Raw genomic sequence first — 25,206 nt, 5'->3', positions numbered from 1 at the left:
AGCGTTCTTGAAATTGTTGTGTAGGAATGTGATGTTGTATATCTGATTTCGAGTATATGCCTATGGATGCCAAATCTATTATGAGGTTTCGAGCTATCGCGCTGATGCTTTCAGGTAAATTTTAATTCAAGTGTGGCATTAAACTAGGATATGGTATGAGAAGACCACATTTCCTTCGTTTGGATTAAGCTTTACTACCTTGTGGCTTTTTTCAGTTTCAAATGGGACAGCTGAATCCCAAATTTATGTTTTTTTTCTTGATAATGTGTCTGCAAAATGTAGTTTGTTTTTAGAAAATAAAGCTATTCTTTGGTGGCACCTCTTGTGTTCAAAAACATGGAAGGGCGAGACTTTTTTTAGTGCAAGTGTAATACCAGATAATGTTTCCTTCATAATCAACTAATTTAGAGCGGTTACCTTATAGGAGATATCCCTCATAGGGTGTTTCGAGTACGGCCAATGCGAGAGATTGAACTATTTGTGTTTCTTCTAATTCCCATAAATGATGTAGTGTTTCGAGTTCTGAGATTGACCTTTCTTGAAAAACTCTGCTAACTTTATCAATTGCGGAGGACAAAATCTATAAAATCCTGCGAAAAAGAGTTTTGTCTGTTTAGATTGTCTATTGCGTGTGTCATTGTATGTCATTGTAAATTGCACCAAAAATTGTGTTAGTTATTAGTGATATTTCTTGTAGTGATATATTGCTATTTTAATGATAGCGGCAATGCCAATTTTTGTTTTTTTTCTGTTTTCATGACAAAATTTTTCTCGTATTCAACAAGTAGTTCTGAATATTGTATGCGAAAAAATGGTTGTGGGTATATACATATTACTTCGGTATCAGGGTAAGTATGAAAAATAGTTACTTTCTTTTCTTCTCCGTTTATAATTTATTCTTATTTGTGTTTGACTTTTTTGCTCATGATGTATATTATCAAAAGGTAGGGATTCTAAAAAAAAATTGGTTAACCTTTATCATTCTGGCATGAACTTTAGCAATTTAGAGTATGATACATGTGTCTCCAGGAAACCAAACTATGGTTGCCTGTGCCCGTGTAGTGGGATCGCGATATCCTTGATCATTTTTACAAGGTAACCGGACTCAGTGATTTATAATAGTGTCATCGATCCAATCACATGTAAAATTTATTTTTTTGAGTTGGATTTTTCAATCGAAAAACAATATTTCTTGATATCGATTTTTTATTCCCTTGAGAGCCATCCAGTTTTTATTGTGGATTTCATAAGTTGAACGTCTGTGCGCACCATGATAAGGCATTTTTCCATCTAATTGAAAATGACCCTGGTGTTGTTCAAGTTTAGTTTGCTGTGCTGAGTCTAGAAATACATGAAAATTAACTAATATTCGTTTGCTGTCTTTATGTTGACTGTTTTTAGGTGTTTTGATTGACTTTTCGATCATCAAGGTGAAAATGTAGTAATCGCTCGAAAGTGATTCAAAAGAAAAAAATCTTGATCCAGTCTTCTTTTGCTTCCATTTGAAACTTGAGAACATGGTACTTTCTTTCAGAGAAATTGCCTGTGAACTTATAACCTGCTAGAGTTATAGCGAGGGCTTTGAGTAAAGTGTTGCAATTACAGTTTTTGATTCGATTTCTTGTGGAGTGGATCATATTGATATTGTGTGGCCTGGTAGATTGCAAATTTGTGTAAGGTTTTTTGTTGGTGATCTTCACAATCATAATGGGTAACGAAAAGATCGTGTAGACGTGCTCGGGGTGAGTGACTTTTATGGCTTGTTGGTTCAAAGTGTACTAAAAAGAAAAGGAACATATTGACAAAATGCTTAAAATATACACGTATAGAATAGTCCTGAGAAAAGATTGAAGATTGTTTGAAGAATATATTTTGTGTTATCTATTGTATTTATAAACTCAATCTGCGCAACTAAAGGTAGGGGTTTTTGATTGAACTGTGATTTTTGGTTGCGACAGTGGCAATGGGTGACGTACAAAATTGTTTCAAACTGGGATAATGATTGAACTGTGATTTCTGGTTGTGACAATCTAATGCGTGATGTACTTAGTTGTTTAATTTTACTAAGTTATTTAGTTTTACAGATGTGTTTCAAACTTTAAAACCAATATTTGTTTTGACATTAATTGTATATTATGTTCTTGCTTTTTTGAGGATATCGTGATTATTTTGTAATCTATTCAAGGCCCATTTCGATTAAATAAACATGGAACAGTGGTGGGGTTCGCCGAATGGTGAACTGTGAAGAAAGTGTCTTTGGATATTTTTTTATAATAAGTATGAGTATGTTTGACTTTACTTTTCAATATAATTTTTGTGAGAACTATTAATATCTCGTTTTTTTTTGGCGTTAAAAAAGTGAAATTTAGCAAAGTCGTCAAAGTTACTAAAATACGGCTCATAAGCTTTTGTGTTCATCAATGCATGATAAATGACATGATCAAACTTTTTGTTAACGCTGTCGACATGAAAGATTTATTCGGTTTTAAAAAAAGCTTCTCTCTTGATTGGAATTAACTGCAGAACCAGTATCATACGTTCAGTCTTTTATATATCGGATGACTGTGTTATCGTAGTGATTGATGGAATGTCTGTTAGCTTTTTGTGCAAGGTAGCTTTTTCTTCAGCTTTTTTGAAATCTTTCTTTTTGTGCGGTTGAGTGTTTGATTTGTAAGAGGATAGATTCAAGTCTAGTGCATTGGTTTTTCGTTAATGATTGCATCACAGAGCTCATCATTGTCTGCCTTCTTTCTCTCTGGTACTTTAAGTGGGTTAGTAAAATTATATTAAGAAATCCAAGAAATCGTTGGTAAGAGGGAATATTCGTCAACATATTGGCTCGTTGGGCTTGGTTCTCTGCGTTGTGTTAAGTGTACTGGGGAAGAAGGGAAGGTTTTCTAGTAAAAACGATGGTTTATTGATGGGACGTGGATGTTGATATCAAAGAAGTCTAGATGGTGGTGAGCAATTTGTGAGAAATTGTGGTTAGTTGTTTGGATGTTTGCGTTTCATGAAAATACGTGGTGCACGGGTGGGATCAATGTAGAAAGATAATATTGATGATTCGGAAGTTGAAGCGGAGTGGGTCAGTTGGCGAATACTTAGTGAGTTATTAGTGTTATGAAGATGTTGCTGATCAGTAACGAAATCGTCTAAGTCATGCTCAAGCTGGTCATCATTAATGGGGCTGGGTCCGTCGGATGTAAAAATTTAAAATTTTTGATTGGTTATATATCTTCTGGACGATATTTTTCTCCATTTAGATAATAATAATTTTTAATGTCCTTAAAATTTCTACTATTGTCCTTTTTATAGAAATCTGAGAAACCAGCTGTTTCAACATATTTGCGGAGATTTTGGTCAATTGATTGTTTTTGGATTGTATCCCTTCTAGTGTAAAGTTCTTGAAATTGTTGTGCACGAATGTGATGATGTATATCTCATTTCGAGTATATGCCTATGGATGCCAAATCTATTTTTGGGTTTGAGCTATCCCGCTGATGCTTTCAGGTAATTTTTAGTTCAAGTTTGGCGATAAAGTAAGGTAGGGATTGAGAAGACCACTTTTACTTCGTTTGGATTAACCTGTACTACATTGTGGCTTTTTTTCAGTGACCTGTAGGGTTTCCTTCATAATCAATGAATTTAGAGCGGTTACCTGATAGGAGGTATCATTCATAGAGTATTTTGAGTACGGCCAATGCGAGAGACTGAACTATTTGTGTTTCTTCTAATTCCCATAAATGAGGTAGTGTTTCGAGTTCTGATATTGACATTTTTTGAAAAATTCTACTAATTGTGTAGTGAAGTTTCATATCGAGTTGAATCTCATTGTAAATTGCACCAAAAAATATGTTAATGATTAATGAGAATTCTTGTAATCGATTGCTATCACAGTTTTCTTGAAGAATTTTCGGCACAAAAATGGTTTTGGTTATTTACATGCTACTTCGGTATCAGGGTAAGTATGAAAAATAGTTACTTGCTTTTCTACTCCGTTTATAATTTATTCTTATTTGTGTTTGACTTTTTTTGCTCATGATGTAGATTATCAAAATGTAGGAATTCTAAAAAAAAATTTGTTAAACTTTATCATTCTGGCATGAACAAACTATGGTTGCCTGTGCCCGTGTAGTGGGATCGCAATAACCTTGATCATTTTTACAAGATAGCCGGATTCAGTGATTTATAATAGTGTCATCGTTCCAATCACATGTAAAATTTATTTTTTCGAGTTGGATTTTTCAATCGTCGAAAAACAATATTTCTTGATATCGATTTTTTATTCCCTTGAGAGCCATCCAATTTTTATCGTGGATGTCATAAAATGAACGTCTGTGCGCACCATGAAAAGGGAATTTTTCGTCTAATTGAAAATGACCTTGCTAGTGTTCAAGTTGAGTTTGCTGTGCTGAGTCTGGAAATACATGAAAATTAACTAATATTCGAGTGCTGTCTTTTTTGTTGACTATTTTTAGGTGTTTTAATTGATTTTTCAATCTTCAAGGTCAAAGTGTAGTAATTGTTTGATAGTGATTCAATAGAAAAAATTCTTGATCCAGTCTCCTTTTGCTGCCATTTCAAATTTGAGAACATGGTACTTTCTTTCAGAGAATTTTCCTGTAAACTTATAACCTGCTAGAGTTACAGTTTTTGATTCAATTTCTTGGGGAGTGCATCAGATTTACATTGTATGACCTGGTAGATTGAATTTTGTGTAAGGTTTTTTGATGATGATCTTCACAATCATAGTGGGTAACGAAGAGATTTTGTAGACCTGCTCGGGGTGAGTGATTTTTATAGCTTCTAGGTGTACTGATAAACAAAAGGAACATAATTATAAAATGCTCAACATATACCCGTAAAGACTAGTCCTGAAACGGGATTGAAAAACATGTTTTGTGTATATCTATTGTACTTATGAACTAAATCTGCGCAAATAAATGGAGGGGGTATTGATTGAACTGTGTTTTTTGATTGCGACAGTGGCAATGGAAGATGTACAAAGCTGTTTGTTTTTACTAACGATTTGTGGTAAGCTGGGGTAATGATTGAACTGTGATTTCTGGTTGTGACAATTGCGATGCGTGATGTACTAAATTGTTTACTTTTACTAAGCTGTTTAGCTTTACAGATTTGTTTCAATTTTTAAAACAAAATTTAGTTGTGACAATATTTGAATATATATATTTTGTATGTCTTTGTGGATATCGTGTCTATGTTGCAGTCTGTTCAGGGACCATTTTTGGAGGCGACTACTATCGTGGTAAAATCGAAAAAGTGGAGGGCGGCTACGAATGAGTTCCAATCTAGGGGTAAGGTTTATTTGTTCGGAGAGATAGTGTTTACGGGAGAGATAGTAATTCTGGCAAAATCAATCTATTGGTTCATTTACAGGGTTCAGTTTGCCCTAAGAAAATGTTTTATTCATCCAATGGGGGAGTTTTGGGGACAAAATGGGGGACTAACTGGATTTTAACGATTTTGCTCATAAGTAGATGTTTAGCCTAAATAATCTGTTGTAATCTTTGGCGTATTCTGCTGTCATGTTAATTTTAGTGTCGGAGTGTATTTTGTGTTGTGCTTTGGGAATGATCTAGGGATTTGGTGCTGGGGTTGAGAGTAAGGTGAAATGAACTCATGATGTTGTTAGGTGTCTATTGCGTCTCGATGAATTATTTGTCTGTCGATTTTGGTTTTTTGGTTTTTGGCTTTGGGTTGGGTGTTTTGTTCTGTTGATGTCTTGTTGTACTGAGGGGTATATATTATGTTTTGTTCCGTATTATGGCTCTTTAGGGGTGCGTAACGGTGGGTGGGTGTATGGTTCTAACGTTGACTCCATTTTTTGAAGAAGGTGAGCCTTCGAAAAATGATTTGCTTTGTCAATTTATGTTTCATTTTTTTTCGAAGAAGTTATATCAAGTGACGTCGAATGGTTAAATGATTTTTGACGAGTGGGTTGGATATGAACGGTTTTTGTTGCAGGGAAGTCTGAATGTTCAGGTATTAAGTTTCTGATTTTTTTTATGGGATGATCAATAGTTTTTGGGAGAAAGGGAAGCTTTTGGCTAAGTGATCCGGTTGCATTTCTTCTGCAGGCTAAATTAATTCTTTTTTGGCGATTGTTTTTGGTTTAGATTAAGACAAAAATGTTGTATTTTGTAATGATTGATAGAACGGCGCTATAATTTTTGTAAGATTTTTTTTGAAGTTAGCAGTTATCGGGGCTTTGCTTTTTTTGACCTGGAGGTCTTGGAGTTGGAGCTATAGATCTAGTTCAAGTTGGAGTAATTTTGGTTTATAATAGCTGTGGTGTTTGAATCAAAAATGAGATGATATCAAGTGATTTGATTGGTTCATTTTGAACTAGTTATTGCTGAGAAATTAGATATTTGTGTTGAAATATGCTTAAAATGTGCTAGTAGTAGGTATTGAGTGTTTCTGTTGATAGTGGTAGAAATAGTATTAGTTATTCAGAGAGTTACTGGAATTCTATTTTTTAAATATTATTTAAAATTATATGATTAAAGCACAAAAATTGTCTTTCAAAATCTTGTTTTTCTGCAATTGGTTTTTGATGAGGAAAGTAATTATTTAATTGAGATGTAAAACAGTCATAACCAAGTACTTTAACTCAATTTGGCGCATTTGCAGAATAGACATTGTGCGTGAATTTGAATAAACAGTTTTTTTCTGATCCTGTATGTCTTTTTATATTCATGGAGTATGACATATGAAATGCGATTAAAAATAAACTTAACGGAAGACAGGATACTTTCATATCTGGGTAATGATATTCTTATGCATCATTACTTCCGTTTATACAAGTTTTTATTAACTGCTCTGAATTACCTGAGTAATGTTTTGTTTCCTAACATTGTAAACTTAATTTTGAAGGTTTTGTCTTGTTTCTAAGCCAAGATTACGTTTGTCTGATGGCAGGGTCAAGATTTCGATATTTCGGGAAAAAATAGTTGTTAGATCTACTGTAAATGGTATGAAGATATTTTCAATTTCCTAACTTGAATGGGGTGTATTGTCCAACCGGTCTTTCAATTCAAATACTTCATTTCTAATATGTTTTGAGTTGTTCCTATTAGTCCTGCAAAAGTTACTTTATCTCAATTGCGTTGTTTTTTTTGTTGATGTGATTTTAACTGTGTATTTTTTTTATCCCTGATGAAATTGGTTTAAGTGTGAATGTGTCTTTATCTAATAAATCAAATTCATAATGATTGTTCTGGCAACCTTAGTGCAGTGGAAATTTTTCTAAAGTATTTATTTGCTTTGTATCAGATTCAACAGAGATCTTGTGTTCCTGTTCGGGGTGAGGGATATTCACGGCTTGTTGGTTGGTTCAAAATGTACTAAAAAGGAAAAGGAATATATTGATAAAGTGATAAAATCGTTCATGTATAAGTTAGTCCTCAAAATGGATTGAAGTTTGTTTGAAAAATATATTTTTAATATACATAAATTGTATTTATAAACTAATTATGAGCAAATAAATGGAGGGGGTTATGATTGAACTGTGATTTCTGGTTGCGACCGTGGCAATGGATGATGTCCAAAGTTGTTTATTTTTACTAATGATTTGTGGTAATCTGGGGTAATGATTGAACTGTGGTTTCTGGTTGTGACAGTGGCAATTACTGATGTCCTATGTTGTTTAGTTTTACTAAGTTGTTGAATGTTACAGATTTGTTTTAAAATTTAAAACAAAACTTCGTTGTGATAATGTTTGAATATTGTGTTCTTTGTGGATATCGTGTCTGTTTTGTAGTCTCTTCAATGCCCATTTTTGGAAGCGACTCTTGTTTTGGTAATGTCCAAAAAGTGGAAGAAGAGGTGTTACGAATGAGTTGCAATCTAGGCGTAAGGGCTTACTTGTACGGAGGAACAGTGTTTCTGGGAGAGATAGTGTTTCTGGCAATGACAAGCTTGTATCTGGAGAAATTTCTATTGGTTTTTACGAGGTTCGGTTAGAACTGAGAAAATGTTTTTTCATCCAACGGGGGAATCTATGCGAAAAACTTTGAGGTTTAATTAGAATTTCACGAATATGCTCGTAAGTAGGTGATGAGCCTAATTAATCTGATCGAATGTTTGGCATATTTTGCTGTGATGTTAATTTTAGTGGCGGAGGTGTACTTTGTATTGTGCTTTGGGAAATAACCAATTGGTTGATTTTGGGGTTGAGGGTATGTTGAATTAAACCCTTGGTCTTGTTCGGTTTCTATTTTGATTTGGATGACTTATTTGTCTGTCAATTGTAGTTTTTGGATTTGGGTTTTGGGTTGGGTGTTTTGTCTTGTTGAGGTCTTGTTGTTTTGAGGGGTAGATTTTATATTGATTCATAATATGGCTTTTTCAGGGTTGCGTAAAGAATGGGGCGTTCATGGTTCTGACAATGATGAGTGTCTTTCCGTAAAACTGTAGAAATGTTCTACCTAAAACACACAAGTGAATGGTTGAGATTGATTTGTTTGACTAAATATCTAAGTACTGACACGTAATAGGTTGGTCGGTGGGGAGTTTTTGTCGCGGTTGTACAAGTAATTTTGATTTGTAACTTTACATTATTTAAAAGTTTCACTTTGTTTGTGACTATTTCGAATTGTTTTAATTTTGAAATTTAATTTGAAATATTGAAAACTACCGACTTTGCCCTTCACGGAAAGTCATTCAGGGATACCCGGCCATTACTACACTGGCAACAGAGATGGGATAAAATCACTTTGGTGTTATCACTCCCAAAAAGAGGGGAGGTAGTTGTATTTACATCATTTTGCCAAAATTCAGGTTTTTTTTCTCAAGCATTGCCCCTTGCACAGAAGAGGTACCCTTGGTGGTCAAAGTGTTACCAGTCAGTCGTAAAAAAGTCCTATGGACCAATGGACCAAATCAGTAGAGTAATCTATTACAACTATACTCTCATCGAGTGCAATAGAAACTATCTTGAAGCTTTTGAATTAGGTTGTGGTTCCTGTGTATGTTTTTCAAGACAACTAAAGTTGAACCACACGCATGTCAGGGATAGAGCAACCGGCAAAAAATATGCAAGTATGAGGTCTATTCATTTTACTGCTGAACAATTTTTCACAACTTGAGATTTCAAGGATAACGAATATCTAAACCTACGAAAAATAGTAGAAAAACAAAAACAGTAATGGCTGCTTCCTGAAACGAAACAAGAAAACTCTTATGAACAATTAGGTCATTTACGTTTGAAATTTTCACCATTTAGGTGGTACTATTTTCCTTGGTTTTCAAAGTTGGAACCAAAAATGCTCCGCTGTTGGGAGCTAGCTTGAAATTTTGCAATACAAATGCTAACAGTTTATCTTTATGTGCAAACATAGGGTTGATTTTAAGTATGTTTTTCTCTGCATTTTTTTAAAGGACGTGGCAACGCATTGGGTTGATTGGTGCACAAAAATCCCCGATCTTCATTTTCATGCTGTTGAAAATAACAGTCTTCATCTATTTTTCGCTAGGTCAAAATAGCAAATTTGCGAGCGTAGTAATTTAGTATGAGCCTACATTTTTCCAATCTAATTAATAAAAGTCCTCTTTTGTTGGCTTTTTTGCTACAATGACAGCCTGTATCACAACAATTGTTATAGCATTCGTTGCCTGCCTTAAATATATGGAGATTTTAGGCAGCAATAGTCTTGATTTCTAGGTTTTTGAAGCGCAGATTCGTTTCTAGGCTAAAGACGGGCTTGACTACCTCGCCATGTTTGAGGTTTTCCAATGTATCATTTGTGCATTTTTAGCGAAAAAGCTGTTCCAAGTTCAAGCAACACTTGTAGTAAATTGGAAAAATTTTACACGTGAAGTCATGTTAAAGCACGAACTAATTCGAGAGCATGATGTCTGAAAACTGACATCAGCAAATAAAAATAAAGATCCCAATTTTCATAGCTCCCAAAAAAATTAAGCAGTCGCATTCCAAAATTTATCTTGAATTCTGATTGGTTTTTAAAAAAAAAAGTAAATTATAAAAAGGGGCCCCTCTGTTTAGGTACGGTCGTGCACAAGCTGGATAGGGCCCATACCAGCATTATGTAAATAATGCGGGAATTAAGTCAAGTCAGCATTTAATGCGTTGTCATTGAAAGATTTTACTCCAACCGTCCCTCCTCTACAACAGCTCTAATTGAATTGTCTATGAATTGCGTCTTACGCGGTGATCTGCACCCCCGTATACAAAGGATAGCGCTCCTGAGCAGCGCAAAGCTTATCTTAATTCTTTTATAGTTTATTGATTCTGGGTAGCTTTCATGCCTTTTTTCACTAGGTTTTCAGCTATGCGCTGCCTTGTCCGAGTAGCTGCTGGTGCGACACCACCAGTACAGCCAGAAATGAGCGGGCATCTTCCAGTAGTCTTCGTGAAGTTTTTGCGTGCGGGTTGAAGACTTTGACTTCAAAGAAGGTTCGGCTAAACCTTGAGCCCCATAATCCGTTTGGTTTTACATCTAGTCGAGCGTCTTCATAAGTTGTGGTTGAATTGTTGACTAAGCTCTTGCCTTGCAACGACTGAAGTTTCGGCTCGATTTCGACATCAAAGCAAACCTCGCTCATGAGGTTGGCAAAGGTATCTCTGATTTTGATGAGCCTCATGTGGGTGTATCCACCCTTTGCACAGTGAAGGGCGTGGGTAAGGTTGAAAGCTTGACAACATACACATGTGAGTAGAATGTTGGTTGGTTCCCATCCATATCAGAGATAAATTTCATCCTTTTTCTGAGGCCAGTCAAGTGCGTATTTTTCATTGTCACTCAAGTTAGTAGTATATGCGTGAGGAGAAGTGGGAGGGGGGGTGGGTGATGACCCTTATGTTTTAACATAGGCCATAGAGTATCCGGTAATCAACCTATGTATTAAGATAGGAAACAGATTTCCCAATTTATTAAGATAAGGAACAGGTTTCCCAATGTATTAAGATAGCAGATTTCAGATGGTAAGGTTTCAGATGGTAAGTTTCAGATGACAAGTTTTTTTCAGCGCCCGAGTTTCCTATCTATAGTGTATAGATTTCCCTATGTATAAGAAACTAATTGTAGGGACTTAAGTACTATTTAGGTTAGGGAATAGGTTTCCTATGTTTTAAGATAGTAAAACGGGATGGTAGGTTTCAGAATAATTTCTGGCGCCCGATCTTACCATAGTTTAAGATCCTCTGCACCAATCCGATAAGTTATAGATTTTTTCAATGTATTAAGATAAGGTTTTAATATTGTTTTAAACCATTTGAGTTTATATTGAAAATGTCTGAAACTATGCTGAAACCTAACCGAAGCTTCAAAGAAGAAACAAAGTTTTTCAGAAAAAAAATTAAATTACTCTAAATTGTTATATTACAGTTGAAGGACTAAATAACATATAAATCATTGCATCGAATGAAGTTTTACTAAAGTTTATAGGTTAAATTTATAAATTCAATGGCTTAGTATGTATCCCATCATCAAGTACCTCCCTTTTCGGGTGAAGGTAACTGAGTCCTTTTTTTAGTTATTTCATATGTTCCAACTAAATGGTTGGAGGTTCTGAATCCGCAATTGGTCGAATTCAAATTTACAGCTTCGTCAAGAACTCGCCTGTATTTAGACATTGGCCCATCCCCAGTGTCTTCTAGCGTTCTTTTCTTGAGTCCTCTGCTACTAAATTTAAGTTTGTCGCTCTTACTACCATAGCAGCAATACGTCTTCTACAATAATTAGTTCTCTATGTTCAATTGTTGACTTCAATAGTTCTACTTCAAATAAGTCTTTTTTCACTATAATCAATCGCTTGAAAACTTCTCATTTATCGCTTTGTGTGTCTTCTCATCGCCGAGATATTTAGTTATCCTGTGTCTGGATCTGTCCATAGTTTGATAAACGTACTGTTGTTACCGAGAAGCTTCAACGTCTCAGCAACAACTCCAGAATGTGTATACCGTCTCCTTCTCGTCGAGCATCAACAACAGATTGAACAAAGTTGTTAAAACATTTCCTTGGTGTGTACTCAACAAACCGATAAATGTTTGTACCTTGAAGTCCAAGACTTAGATAGAAGTAACGAAGAGGTGTGATGATTGTACCATTTTCTAATTTAATACTGGAAATCAACATTCGTTGTGGATTTTTCAGCAAATCGTTTTCTTCGTCATAGTTTTTCATGTATTCTCCAATATCGTTTTGGCAGACGTCAATATTTTTGAATATTGGAAAAATTTGAAATTGCAGGCTTCCACTCGTCGGGAACTATTAAACTGCATTGCACATAGCCAAAAAAAAAAATTTTCTTTATTCTTTCAAGAAAAGAATCAGTAGTCTGAGGTCTTATGTAAGGAAAGTTTGTCTTGACGTGATTCTTGACTGAAGAATCTGTCTTGAAATGCTAACACCACTCACACCTCACACTCTCACATTTCCTGATTTTTTTAAACTCTTCGTTTTATGTACTCTCGACTCAACTCATCCATTTCTGGCTTCTTATTTCCCCTTTCAATATCTTGTTCTGACAACGATGGACGGGTTTCTTGGCATGAGCATAAATAAGTGTAGCAACACATAGCTTCAAATACTGTTTTGCAGTGATCGCAGTAACCATCAACATGAAAACAGTCAATTTTCTTCTGCTTTCGGTTGTGTAAAAACTCTCAATTTACACTCTGGTCTCAATTCTTGATAGAAGGACATAACCATGTTCTCGACATTTCTTCTGTTATTTCTAGCTTTAAACCGATCAGTTTCAGAGTCATAGAGTCATACTCCCATCTTGTGTATAGTCCGGTCGGCCTCTTTTGATACAATGAGAATGGAAATAGCAGCAGACAGGCAAGAAATCTTGAGAATCCCGGCGTAATATACAATTGTCAAGATTATCTTCTGCTAATGCTAGATACAAAGAGTCCGTATCCATCTCCAACTCCTCGAATTTATTCTATTTGCAATACTTGTGGAAGAGGTTGTAGTATAACTCCAACATTCTAAGTTTAGCGTATTGAAGAATGAAAAAACGTACAATAATTGGTTCTCTATGTTCATTTGTTGACTTCAATAGTTCTACTTTATATGAGTCTTTTTTCACAACAATCAATCGCTTGAAAACTTCTCATTTATCGCTTTGTGTTTCTTCTCATCGCCGAGATATTTGGTTATCCTGTGTCTGGATCTGTCCAATGTTTGATAAAGGTACTAGCTGTTACCGAGAAGCTTCATCGTCTCAGCAACAACTTCAGAATGTGTTTTCTCGTCTCCTTCTCGTCGAGCATCAACAACAGATTGAACAAAGTTTTTAAAACATTTCCTTGGTGTGTACTCAACAAGCCGATAAATGTTTGTACATTGAAGTCCAAGACTTAGATAGAAGTAACGAAGAGGTGTGATCATTGTACTATTTTCTTATTTAATACTGGAAATCAACATTCGTTGTGGGTTTTTCAGCAAATCGTTTTCTTCTTCATAGTTTTTCATGTATTCTCCAATATCGTTTCGGCAGACGTCAATATTTTTTGAATATTGGAGGAAAATTTGAAATTGCAAGCTTCAACTTGTCAAGAACTATTAAATCGCATTGCACATAGCCAAAAAAAGTTTTTTCTTTATTCTTTCAAGAAAAGAATCAATAGACAGAAGTCTTTTGTAAGGAAAATTTGTCTTGACGTGATTCTTGACTGAATAGTCAGTTTTGAAGTGCTCTCACCACTCACACTCCCACATTTCCTGATTTTTGTCAACTCTTCCTTTTATGTACTCTCGACTCAACTCATCCATTTCTGGCTTCTTATTTCCCCTTTCAATATCTTGTTCTGACAACGATGGACAGGTTTCTTGGCATGAGCATGAATAATCGTAGCAACCCATAGCTTCAAATACTGTTTTGCAGTGATCGCAGTAACCATCAACATGAGAACAGTCAATTTTCTTCTGCTTTCGGTTGTGTAAAAACTCTCAATTTACACTCTGGTCTCAATTCTTGATAGAAGGACATAACCATGTTCTCGACATTTCTTCTCTTATTTCTAGCTTTAAACCGATCAGTTTCAGAGTCATACTCCCATCTTGTGTAAAGTCCGGTCGGCCTCTCTTGACACAATGAGAATAGATATAGCAGCAGACAGGCAAAAAATCTTGAGAATCCCGGCGTGGAAGGGGAGTTTTGAACTGGTAAAGAAGGGGTTGGAGAAGATGCTTGAGCGAGAACTTTTGCCCACCACTGTCCCTGAGTTCCCGATGGTCAGAAGAATGACCCTGGGGATGAATTGCCCGCTGGTGGTCCCGTCCCTATACCGAAGAGCCACTGTGGAGAAACAACAGAAGGAGTTCACGCATGGTTGAGATCCCCTGTTTATTGGATACTCAGCCGCATTTTATTTCCACACGTGTGATATCAAGATTAACTCATGGACAACGCAAGCAAAAAAAGATGAGAGGCTCAATGCCCCAGAAGTTCGAGGTTCGGGATATCTTGAGAACGCTCGATCAGGCTAAACTGGAGAACATGCTGCCGATTTGGGATGATGCAAGAATGATCGTGGAGGAGAAACACATTGCTCTGAAAGATGAGATGAGGTTCGCCACAAGGAAATACCGAGCGCCCTACGGTTTGGAGCAACTAGAAATGAAGCAAGAAGAAAAGGAGCTGGATTTGGCAGGCCCCTTTTACGTAGCCCTCACGGAATACAAGAAGCTGGACCCCACAATACCCTCACCCCTATCGGTGGGGACGCCTGGAGACAAGAGAAGCGATCCTGTGAAAAATAGGTTGGGAGATGCACTTTGGAAAGAACGGGCTGAGTCAAAGGAAGGGGAGAGTAGGGATGAGACTCTCAGTGAAGCGGGAGAATAAATTGAGGTGGGCAATACGCCAGAGCAGAACCCAGCTGAAAGGGATTTCACCACACAGGAGCTGCTGCAGGACTTGAGTGGAGATGACTGGGCGAACACATCCACACCACCCCTGGGGTCCCCTCGAAAAGATCTGGAATTACCTTTGTGGAGTGAGACTTCTAACATGGGAATGAAGATCTTGAGCACTGAAGAAAGCACGAGGAACGCCTTTGAAGGCAACAAGAAGATGTTCCTGAACACTCTAGTTGAGAAGGCGTGGCGAGAGTTATTGAGCGAGTTTGACCAGAAAGTCAAGAGCGAGACTGCGCTGGAAGACTTCAAAGAGGAGTTGTGGAACACGGTGGTGAAGTTCGCGGAACTTGTCCTGATGGGTACCGGACTGGACGAAAAAGCGAGAGAGAAGCTATTGAGCAAAATGATCAAGCTGAGGGAAAAAGAGCAGAAAACTAAAGATGACGCATGTAAAGACAGCTCTACTCTGAACAAAAAAAACTGATGATAAAATGATTACGGTTGAAGGGATGATAAGAATAAGACTAGTAATATGATAAAAGATATTAATATCCTTAAGGCTCGAGAAGGGGGAGGCAAGAGTTGAAAAGGCCGGACCGGGATAAAGTAGTGGAATCAGTGTTGATAGTGGTAACTCCCCAAGTAAAAGGATAAGGTCTCGGAAGAGCAGAAGAGAGACAGAAGAGTTGAGTAGTCCCTGCGGACGCATTCTCTGAAAAGAATCTGAAGGAGACGGCTCCCTTGATTCTAGCGCGGTGGAAGACAGCGGCTTACAAGGGCAGCTTGGCACCAAGGAAATTGGCCGAGGTGATGAAGGGAATGGAAGTCTCGACGAGCTCGGCAACGGAGGAGGACTTCAGACCTAAGAAGGCAAACACCAAAAGGGGATCGACGAGTGACAAACGTGGGAAGCGGACGTTGGTAAAGAATGGCTTTCGATTGAGCACCAGGCTACTGGGTAGCAAAAAGCCAGCGATCCTCTTGAGAGAAATGCGACGAGGAAAACCGCTCGACCTTGGTGGGTGGCTCTGGAGACCATGAAGGAACTGGAAGACTGCCTGAAGAAACTCGATCGTGGAGTGTCCCGCAAGTGTCGTAATTGGGCTACTCAACAAAAAGCCGAGATTAACAAGTGAGAGTTGGGGAACCAGCTGAAACGAACTTGGCAAAATCTGCTGCGGGTATATTTCGAAGAGGCGACTAGAACTATCGTCAGCGTTGCCATTGATGACGAATCTTTTCGTCATGACGGCAGGGCAGCTGCTTTTTGCATGGAGCTTGGTGGGAATAGAACTAGAGGTGTTGACCTCACACGAGAAATTGAAGCTGGGCAGCAAGAGTCTAGAGGTTTATCAAATGCTGGTGCAGCATATCGCCAGAGATAATTCCGGCTTAAATCTAGCGAGGAGAAAAGATGCCACTTGTTTCTTGAGGTGGATAATGTCAGTGATGACCAACAGCACCGTCCAAACGTGTAATCAGAAGGCGACCGGAATTAAAACTATGGAAAGGAGAGTCTCCACAGTCACCTTGAACGTGTACCAGAGTACTGGAATCGAAAAGGAGGATGGCTCCAGACAGTCTCTAGAGAGTCACGGGAAACTTGACGAGCTACGGAGATTCTACAACAAGAATTTCGAAGAGGGGCATGACGTGCATCGTAATTTAGACCTGGTTGGAGACTAATCGATCCCCAACAAACGGGGGGAATATCAATGTGTGTCTGGAGTAATGGGGATAGCATACAACCCTTTCTTCGACTCAGAGGCTGGGAACGCTCACAAGAATTATCAAGTGACAGAGCTGTTGAATTTTTGGACAGATAATTGATAATTGAGATTGATAATTGAGATTGACCCAGTGGAAAGGAAAAGGCCGGGCCTAGGCCTGACACTTGAGAAGATACCAGAAGTAATTAGCGTACCGCGCTCGAACAAGAGGGTAGAACTGAAGATGGGAAATGGAAACGGCAAGCTGATTATGAATCTGGGGACGGTTTGGAAGTTGCTGAGGCCTTCTTGGTGCCCACATCTCCATGCGAGTTTAATTGAGGAAGTCACAGAGCGAGTGAGACTGTCACCGACGAAGGATGAAGAGTGGGGAACTCTGAATGTGGTGCACAAAATGAAACTACCCCATAGTAAGGAGTCGGGAGAAACCATGAGCAAGCTAGATAAATCAGTGAAGATGATGAAACCCGGTAGTTGTCTCGATCTGACGGGGGGAAGTGGAGAGCATTCTTGCGATGGACGGTCATGTGTCAGGATACAGTCCTTTCAGAAAGAAGATCTAGCCACTTGGTTTGGCGATATCACAGAAAAAGAGAAGAGTGAAGTACAAATAGTGGCTGAGTGTTACACGAACACCACTGTAAATATAGCAACGGCGTTGGGGTTCTTCTCAAGGATGTGCAGTTTGCAGTTGCTGGAGATACTGGAGTCCGAGCAACACTTAGTGACAGCGTTGAGCGTGGAGTCATGGCCTGGAGCGCTGCAAATAACCCAGAAGCACATCAGAGGGTGAAAGATTGGTCTTGAGGCGGAAATGGGGTTTCCCGTGAGTGAAGCCTATAGTTTACCAGTGAATGCGAATTCCCTAGTGGGATCAGTTATGGCCTACCCGTGTGGAAGCCACTATCCACTACACATGGCAATGGTGGAGGTATCCAGCCAGAGGATACTAATCGACAAAGCCTTCTCGGTACCCAAGTGCGTAAGCCTGGCTCGAATATCGTATCCTTCGCACAGACTTTTGAGAAAGATCCTGGGGACGGTACCGGGAGAACAAAGAGATAACTTGAGGGAGATCTTGGGAGAAGAACTTTTTAGTCTGGAAGGTGAGAACACGAGTGACTTCGAGAGACGGATTATGATTGGGAAGCCGATGAACAGTACTCCAGCCCTGGAGGAGAATGATGAGAACACCACTGTGAACGCAACCTCCGGAGTATAAACCTCACACATGGGATATGCCCGTGCCACTGTCTGGCACAAACGCTTTGGTATCCGGAGCATTCAAATATGGGACTTGTAGGAAGTTAGGTCAATCGGATTACCCGATCATAGGCAGAAGGTGACCCTACTGGTAGTGAGTTCAATGCTGGCGTTGCGATGGATGAAAGAAAACGTGACGAAATATCGAGAGTGGAAGGCACCGACAGCGGATTCGATACACGCCATTGATTACAGCAGGAGGCTTGAGTTGTTTGAGACTGCGTGCAAAGTATTCGCTCTACCAATGGAGGTCAGGCACATGTGGAGCCGCATAAGATTCTTCCCATGGTTTCGAGCGACATCGACGTCTTGATCCCTTTTACGTAGCCCTCACGGAATACAAGAAGCTGGACCCCACAATACCCTCACCCCTATCGGTGGGGACGCCTGGAGACAAGAGAAGCGATCCTGTGAAAAATAGGTTGGGAGATGCACTTTGGAAAGAACGGGCTGAGTCAAAGGAAGGGGAGAGTAGGGATGAGACTCTCAGTGAAGCGGGAGAATAAATTGAGGTGGGCAATACGCCAGAGCAGAACCCAGCTGAAAGGGATTTCACCACACAGGAGCTGCTGCAGGACTTGAGTGGAGATGACTGGGCGAACACATCCACACCACCCCTGGGGTCCCCTCGAAAAGATCTGGAATTACCTTTGTGGAGTGAGACTTCTAACATGGGAATGAAGATCTTGAGCACTGAAGAAAGCACGAGGAACGCCTTTGAAGGCAACAAGAAGATGTTCCTGAACACTCTAGTTGAGAAGGCGTGGCGAGAGTTATTGAGCGAGTTTGACCAGAAAGTCAAGAGCGAGACTGCGCTGGAAGACTTCAAAGAGGAGTTGTGGAACACGGTGGTGAAGTTCGCGGAACTTGTCCTGATGGGTACCGGACTGGACGAAAAAGCGAGAGAGAAGCTATTGAGCAAAATGATCAAGCTGAGGGAAAAAGAGCAGAAGACTAAAGATGACGCATGTAAAGACAGCTCTACTCTGAACAAAAAAAACTGATGATAAAATGATTACGGTTGAAGGGATGATAAGAATAAGACTAGTAATATGATAAAAGATATTAATATCCTTAAGGCTCGAGAAGGGGGAGGCAAGAGTTGGAAAGGCCGGACCGGGATAAAGTAGTGGAATCAGTGTTGATAGTGGTAACTCCCCAAGTAAAAGGATAAGGTCTCGGAAGAGCAGAAGAGAGACAGAAGAGTTGAGTAGTCCCTGCGGACGCATTCTCTGAAAAGAATCTGAAGGAGACGGCTCCCTTGATTCTAGCGCGGTGGAAGACAGCGGCTTACAAGGGCAGCTTGGCACCAAGGAAATTGGCCGAGGTGATGAAGGGAATGGAAGTCTCGACGAGCTCGGCAACGGAGGAGGACTTCAGACCTAAGAAGGCAAACACCAAAAGGGGATCGACGAGTGACAAACGTGGGAAGCGGACGTTGGTAAAGAATGGCTTTCGATTGAGCACCAGGCTACTGGGTAGCAAAAAGCCAGCGATCCTCTTGAGAGAAATGCGACGAGGAAAACCGCTCGACCTTGGTGGGTGGCTCTGGAGACCATGAAGGAACTGGAAGACTGCCTGAAGAAACTCGATCGTGGAGTGTCCCGCAAGTGTCGTAATTGGGCTACTCAACAAAAAGCCGAGATTAACAAGTGAGAGTTGGGGAACCAGCTGAAACGAACTTGGCAAAATCTGCTGCGGGTATATTTCGAAGAGGCGACTAGAACTATCGTCAGCGTTGCCATTGATGACGAATCTTTTCGTCATGACGGCAGGGCAGCTGCTTTTTGCATGGAGCTTGGTGGGAATAGAACTAGAGGTGTTGACCTCACACGAGAAATTGAAGCTGGGCAGCAAGAGTCTAGAGGTTTATCAAATGCTGGTGCAGCATATCGCCAGAGATAATTCCGGCTTAAATCTAGCGAGGAGAAAAGATGCCACTTGTTTCTTGAGGTGGATAATGTCAGTGATGACCAACAGCACCGTCCAAACGTGTAATCAGAAGGCGACGGGAAGTAAAACTATGGAAAGGAGAGTCTCCACAGTCACCTTGAACGTGTACCAGAGTACTGGAATCGAAAAGGAGGATGGCTCCAGACAGTCTCTAGAGAGTCACGGGAAACTTGACGAGCTACGGAGATTCTACAACAAGAATTTCGAAGAGGGGCATGACGTGCATCGTAATTTAGACCTGGTTGGAGACTAATCGATCCCCAACAAACGGGGGGAATATCAATGTGTGTCTGGAGTAATGGGGATAGCATACAACCCTTTCTTCGACTCAGAGGCTGGGAACGCTCACAAGAATTATCAAGTGACAGAGCTGTTGAATTTTTGGACAGATAATTGATAATTGAGATTGATAATTGAGATTGACCCAGTGGAAAGGAAAAGGCCGGGCCTAGGCCTGACACTTGAGAAGATACCAGAAGTAATTAGCGTACCGCGCTCGAACAAGAGGGTAGAACTGAAGATGGGAAATGGAAACGGCAAGCTGATTATGAATCTGGGGACGGTTTGGAAGTTGCTGAGGCCTTCTTGGTGCCCACATCTCCATGCGAGTTTAATTGAGGAAGTCACAGAGCGAGTGAGACTGTCACCGACGAAGGATGAAGAGTGGGGAACTCTGAATGTGGTGCACAAAATGAAACTACCCCATAGTAAGGAGTCGGGAGAAACCATGAGCAAGCTAGATAAATCAGTGAAGATGATGAAACCCGGTAGTTGTCTCGATCTGACGGGGGGAAGTGGAGAGCATTCTTGCGATGGACGGTCATGTGTCAGGATACAGTCCTTTCAGAAAGAAGATCTAGCCACTTGGTTTGGCGATATCACAGAAAAAGAGAAGAGTGAAGTACAAATAGTGGCTGAGTGTTACACGAACACCACTGTAAATATAGCAACGGCGTTGGGGTTCTTCTCAAGGATGTGCAGTTTGCAGTTGCTGGAGATACTGGAGTCCGAGCAACACTTAGTGACAGCGTTGAGCGTGGAGTCATGGCCTGGAGCGCTGCAAATAACCCAGAAGCACATCAGAGGGTGAAAGATTGGTCTTGAGGCGGAAATGGGGTTTCCCGTGAGTGAAGCCTATAGTTTACCAGTGAATGCGAATTCCCTAGTGGGATCAGTTATGGCCTACCCGTGTGGAAGCCACTATCCACTACACATGGCAATGGTGGAGGTATCCAGCCAGAGGATACTAATCGACAAAGCCTTCTCGGTACCCAAGTGCGTAAGCCTGGCTCGAATATCGTATCCTTCGCACAGACTTTTGAGAAAGATCCTGGGGACGGTACCGGGAGAACAAAGAGATAACTTGAGGGAGATCTTGGGAGAAGAACTTTTTAGTCTGGAAGGTGAGAACACGAGTGACTTCGAGAGACGGATTATGATTGGGAAGCCGATGAACAGTACTCCAGCCCTGGAGGAGAATGATGAGAACACCACTGTGAACGCAACCTCCGGAGTATAAACCTCACACATGGGATATGCCCGTGCCACTGTCTGGCACAAACGCTTTGGTATCCGGAGCATTCAAATATGGGACTTGTAGGAAGTTAGGTCAATCGGATTACCCGATCATAGGCAGAAGGTGACCCTACTGGTAGTGAGTTCAATGCTGGCGTTGCGATGGATGAAAGAAAACGTGACGAAATATCGAGAGTGGAAGGCACCGACAGCGGATTCGATACACGCCATTGATTACAGCAGGAGGCTTGAGTTGTTTGAGACTGCGTGCAAAGTATTCGCTCTACCAATGGAGGTCAGGCACATGTGGAGCCGCATAAGATTCTTCCCATGGTTTCGAGCGACATCGACGTCTTGATTATACGCGGTGACGAAGGATCACATGAAGAAGCATCAGAAAGAATATCGACAGTTCCTGGTTGAAATAGGGCCGGAAGCCTTCAAAAGACCCTTGCTGACCCATCGTAATGCAATCACAACGTGTTGGAAAAGAGTTGGTAGGGTGTTTAGAGATAACACCAAGGCGAGGGAGTCAATAATGGAAGAGAACTTAGCGAAGAACGTGAGTTTGAGCCTACACAACTCTTTTTGCCAGAACAGAGAATCTAAAATGACCAGGCGAAGAGACTGCAAGAGCAGAGGGAGTGGATGCGATCCTACGAATAACTAAAGGCTTGGGAAGAGATCGTGATCAGCTCCGACGATGAGGAGGCGCTGCTGAGGCAGATCACAGTGTCGAATGCATCAGGGCCTAGCACCTCAAGGACGAGGAGCACGAAGTGAGCAGGAAGCTCAGTGTCGGTTTCTTGAGTCTTGAGAGGGAAAGAAAAGGGGGCTTGAGTGTGAACTCGGATAAAATCTGAGGTCACGGAAAAGAAGTTTTAATGAACCAAAGTATTGTTATTAATATGATATATCTATTATATGAATCAAAATGCTGCATGACAATTTTCTGATTGGATGTGACAAAAAAAAATTTATCATTAGCTTGAAAAGCGGAAATTTAGGGTGCAGGTATATGCAGATTCCGATTTTTGTTTAGCGATAATGTGACAATTTTGCATGGTTGTGAATTTTGGGGTGTAGATAAAGTTAAATCTGTTGCAAACTTCTGTAAACGACCACTGGCACTGTATCTTGAGCAACACTTAACATTCTGGAGGCTCACTGGCAGACGGCGACACGCGATGAGGACATCGATCTTGAGTCAGGGGAGTATGTGCCAGTCGGTCATATTTGGAAATTTGACCTTGAGCAACGCAAGAAACATAATTTTGGGGTGAAATGAAACTTTTCCAAAAATTCAAATTGGACATATTATGCTCAAATTTCTCGCGACAACTGAAAATATCAGAAAAATGATATCAGAGGAATCGATTTACAATCGCGGGAAAGTAGTCGAAAAAGCTGCGGGAAATTGCTATTCGCAATTTCCGGATATCGCAATTTTCGGATTACACGAAAGTAGAGCTGTATTGTTCGAAACAGAAGGCAGAGTGATCGCGAACAAAGAAGAAGTAGATTAGAAGTGGACCAGAGTGAACCTTCGGTGGAAATGTGGACAAGCGAAGTCTCCCAATGGTCCAGAACCAAAACTTGTTTCTTGAGTTAAAACTGACTTGTATAAAACTTTTTGAGTCAAACTTGATTACCCATTTATGCTAGAGTTGCTGGTTCATTTAGTTACTCCAATTCTAGAGTTTGTCGGTATGTGAGTACCCAATTTAAATTTCTTGAATGTGTTTTATATTGTTATGTTGAGATGAGGAGAGTTTTAGGTTGATCCATCTGAAATGGATCAAAAGTCCACTGTCTAATAAAAAGTAACTATACGGATTGTTCCGAACCTGTTTTTAACGGCGTTCGCGTGTCTTAGGTATTTTGAGACCTGAGTATGGGGACGTTCTTATTTTCTAGAGTGGTAGGGGTATTTTGGTAGTGGCCTCTAAGCTGTAACAAAGGTTTTAGTCTCATGTCGCACGTGAACCGAATTGGCTCCGACCGTTTGAGGTAGAAAAACACAAGAGATAGTGTCCCTGACTCTTGAGCCAATGTTTATAGGGTCTTTTTTTCTTTAACCTCATATGTGACTTAAGTAGGCGACTGTTACATAGGCTGGAACTGGTTTCTAATCAGATTGATTAAAATTTTCCGCTTTTGCTTAATTTTTCGTAGATTCTGTCTATTATCATTAAACCCGGCGATATTGGTAACTGTATTAGGGTGCTTTGGTCTGTATTGTAATACTGTTTCATACAATTTTTGGAATGTGGCGCCGCGGTAAGAGTGCATTGTAGATTTTACCAGCGCTGGTTTGATATATTTTGTCCTTGATGTGCCAACTAGAAGCTTCTGTGAAAAGTAAAGGATGCGCCTGGTCTGGAATCGGGGCATTCTCCTCAAACACAGACAGCGAAGGCAACGCAAAAGCTCTTACGAAGAAAGTTTAGGGATCGTTGGGCAAAGAATCAAAGAGTTTAGTTTGAATCTGAGAGTTAAAAAAAAACACGAAAAAGTGATAGCTAGGAACGGTAGAACATGTGGTGTTGTTGTAGGGTTGTTCCACCTGCTCACTCCTTCTTGCGTCTAGATACGCCAGTGACGCTGCACTCACCTACGGCTGGGACGGCGACATTTGGTGAGATAATCAGAAGAGGAAAGCCCAGCGCGCATATGAAATGAAAACACACACGCGGTAAATATGAACAAAGACTATTTAATAAGTTTATCACAACAATTAGGCTATTCAATAAGTCAAGTTGCCAAATAGTAACCGACGCAGCCGCGCCAACGTGTTGCGAGCTGGCCATTAGATGTTACGACTCTATACGAAATATAGAGCCGGTTATCGCCGCAAAGCAGCAACGCGCGCTTAGCGCGCCCACCGGCGACCTTAACCGATACTCGGCTAATTTAAGCTTTTGACCAATTGAAAAGATTTGGGTCTTATGCGACTGCTTTTATATTTTGGGACCTATGAAAGTGATTTTTCATTTTGGAACCTATGAATAGACACCTATGCTAACATTTAAGTTTTATCAACAATTTCAGTTTTAGCCAAAGTTTTCAGCTCTGGTTGAGACTTAACGTGAAGCTTGTTAGGGTTGACATTGGGTTGCAACATCCTAAATGCACCAAGCAAGACCGATCAAAACCTTCAATTAGTCGAGTTATGGCGTTTCTTTATTTTTTTAAAAAATTTTATGTTGAAGCAAAAACAAGCAGTTCGTGAAATGGCTCCGGAAAATGAAATCCAAAAAAATTGGAAAGAGCCAATTTTTGACAGCGACATTGCAGACTTGATTTTACGACTCGAGCCATCGGACGTAAAAAGATTCAACGCGTTCCAGGATTTGGCTCCCAATGGTTGATCGTCATCCTGTGCAAAAATCTAAGGTTAAAACTGTCGAACCAACAACTCAGAATTGCGGTAGGACTTCGATTAGGCTCAAAAATATGCGAACGGCATAAATGCGTGAGCGGAAAGAACGTTACCGAGTATGGTTGGTATGGTCTTTTTTGCCTCAAAAGTGCAGGGAGATTCTCTAGGCATTTAAACTTGAATGCCCTTATAAAGTCGAGTTTATCTTCTATTCACATTCCGTCTGTTTTAGAACCACGACACCTCTACAGGACAGATCAGAAGCGACCAGACGGTTTGACGCTCGTTCCATGGGCTGTTGGTAAGCAGTTCTTGTGGGATGTAACGGTGGTAGACTCTTTAGCTCCTTGCAGGATTACCGCCGGGTCTGTTTGTAACCCTGGTACGGCTGCCGCTGAAGCGGAAGAGCAAAAAAATGACAAGTATAAAGATCTTGTAGATGACGGATATCTTTTTCAACCACTAGTTTTTGAGATTCAGGGCGCGGCCGGCCCCAGCTCAGAAATTT

At 40.1% G+C, this 25,206-nt stretch overlaps 1 protein-coding gene across 2 annotated transcripts in view; it reads right to left on the bottom strand.

Annotated features, from left to right (window-relative positions):
• The window catches only part of LOC134842397 (integrator complex subunit 11-like), a 546,173-nt gene extending 522,116 nt beyond the window's left edge, over positions 1-24,057 (bottom strand). For both annotated transcript variants that reach the window (XM_063858713.1, XM_063858714.1), the window contains exon 1: positions 24,031-24,057. The gene's annotated coding sequence lies outside the window, so the exon portion shown is untranslated. The remainder of the gene's footprint in view (positions 1-24,030) is intronic.
• Between the last annotated feature and the right edge of the window lie 1,149 nt (positions 24,058-25,206).

This window comes from Symsagittifera roscoffensis, chromosome 3 (genome assembly GCF_963678635.1).
Source record: "Symsagittifera roscoffensis chromosome 3, txSymRosc1.1, whole genome shotgun sequence".
NCBI classification, from domain to species: Eukaryota; Metazoa; Xenacoelomorpha; order Acoela; family Convolutidae; genus Symsagittifera; species Symsagittifera roscoffensis.
The sequence above is the reverse complement of the archived record's forward strand: the minus strand, read 5'-3'. Positions and strand labels throughout refer to the sequence as shown.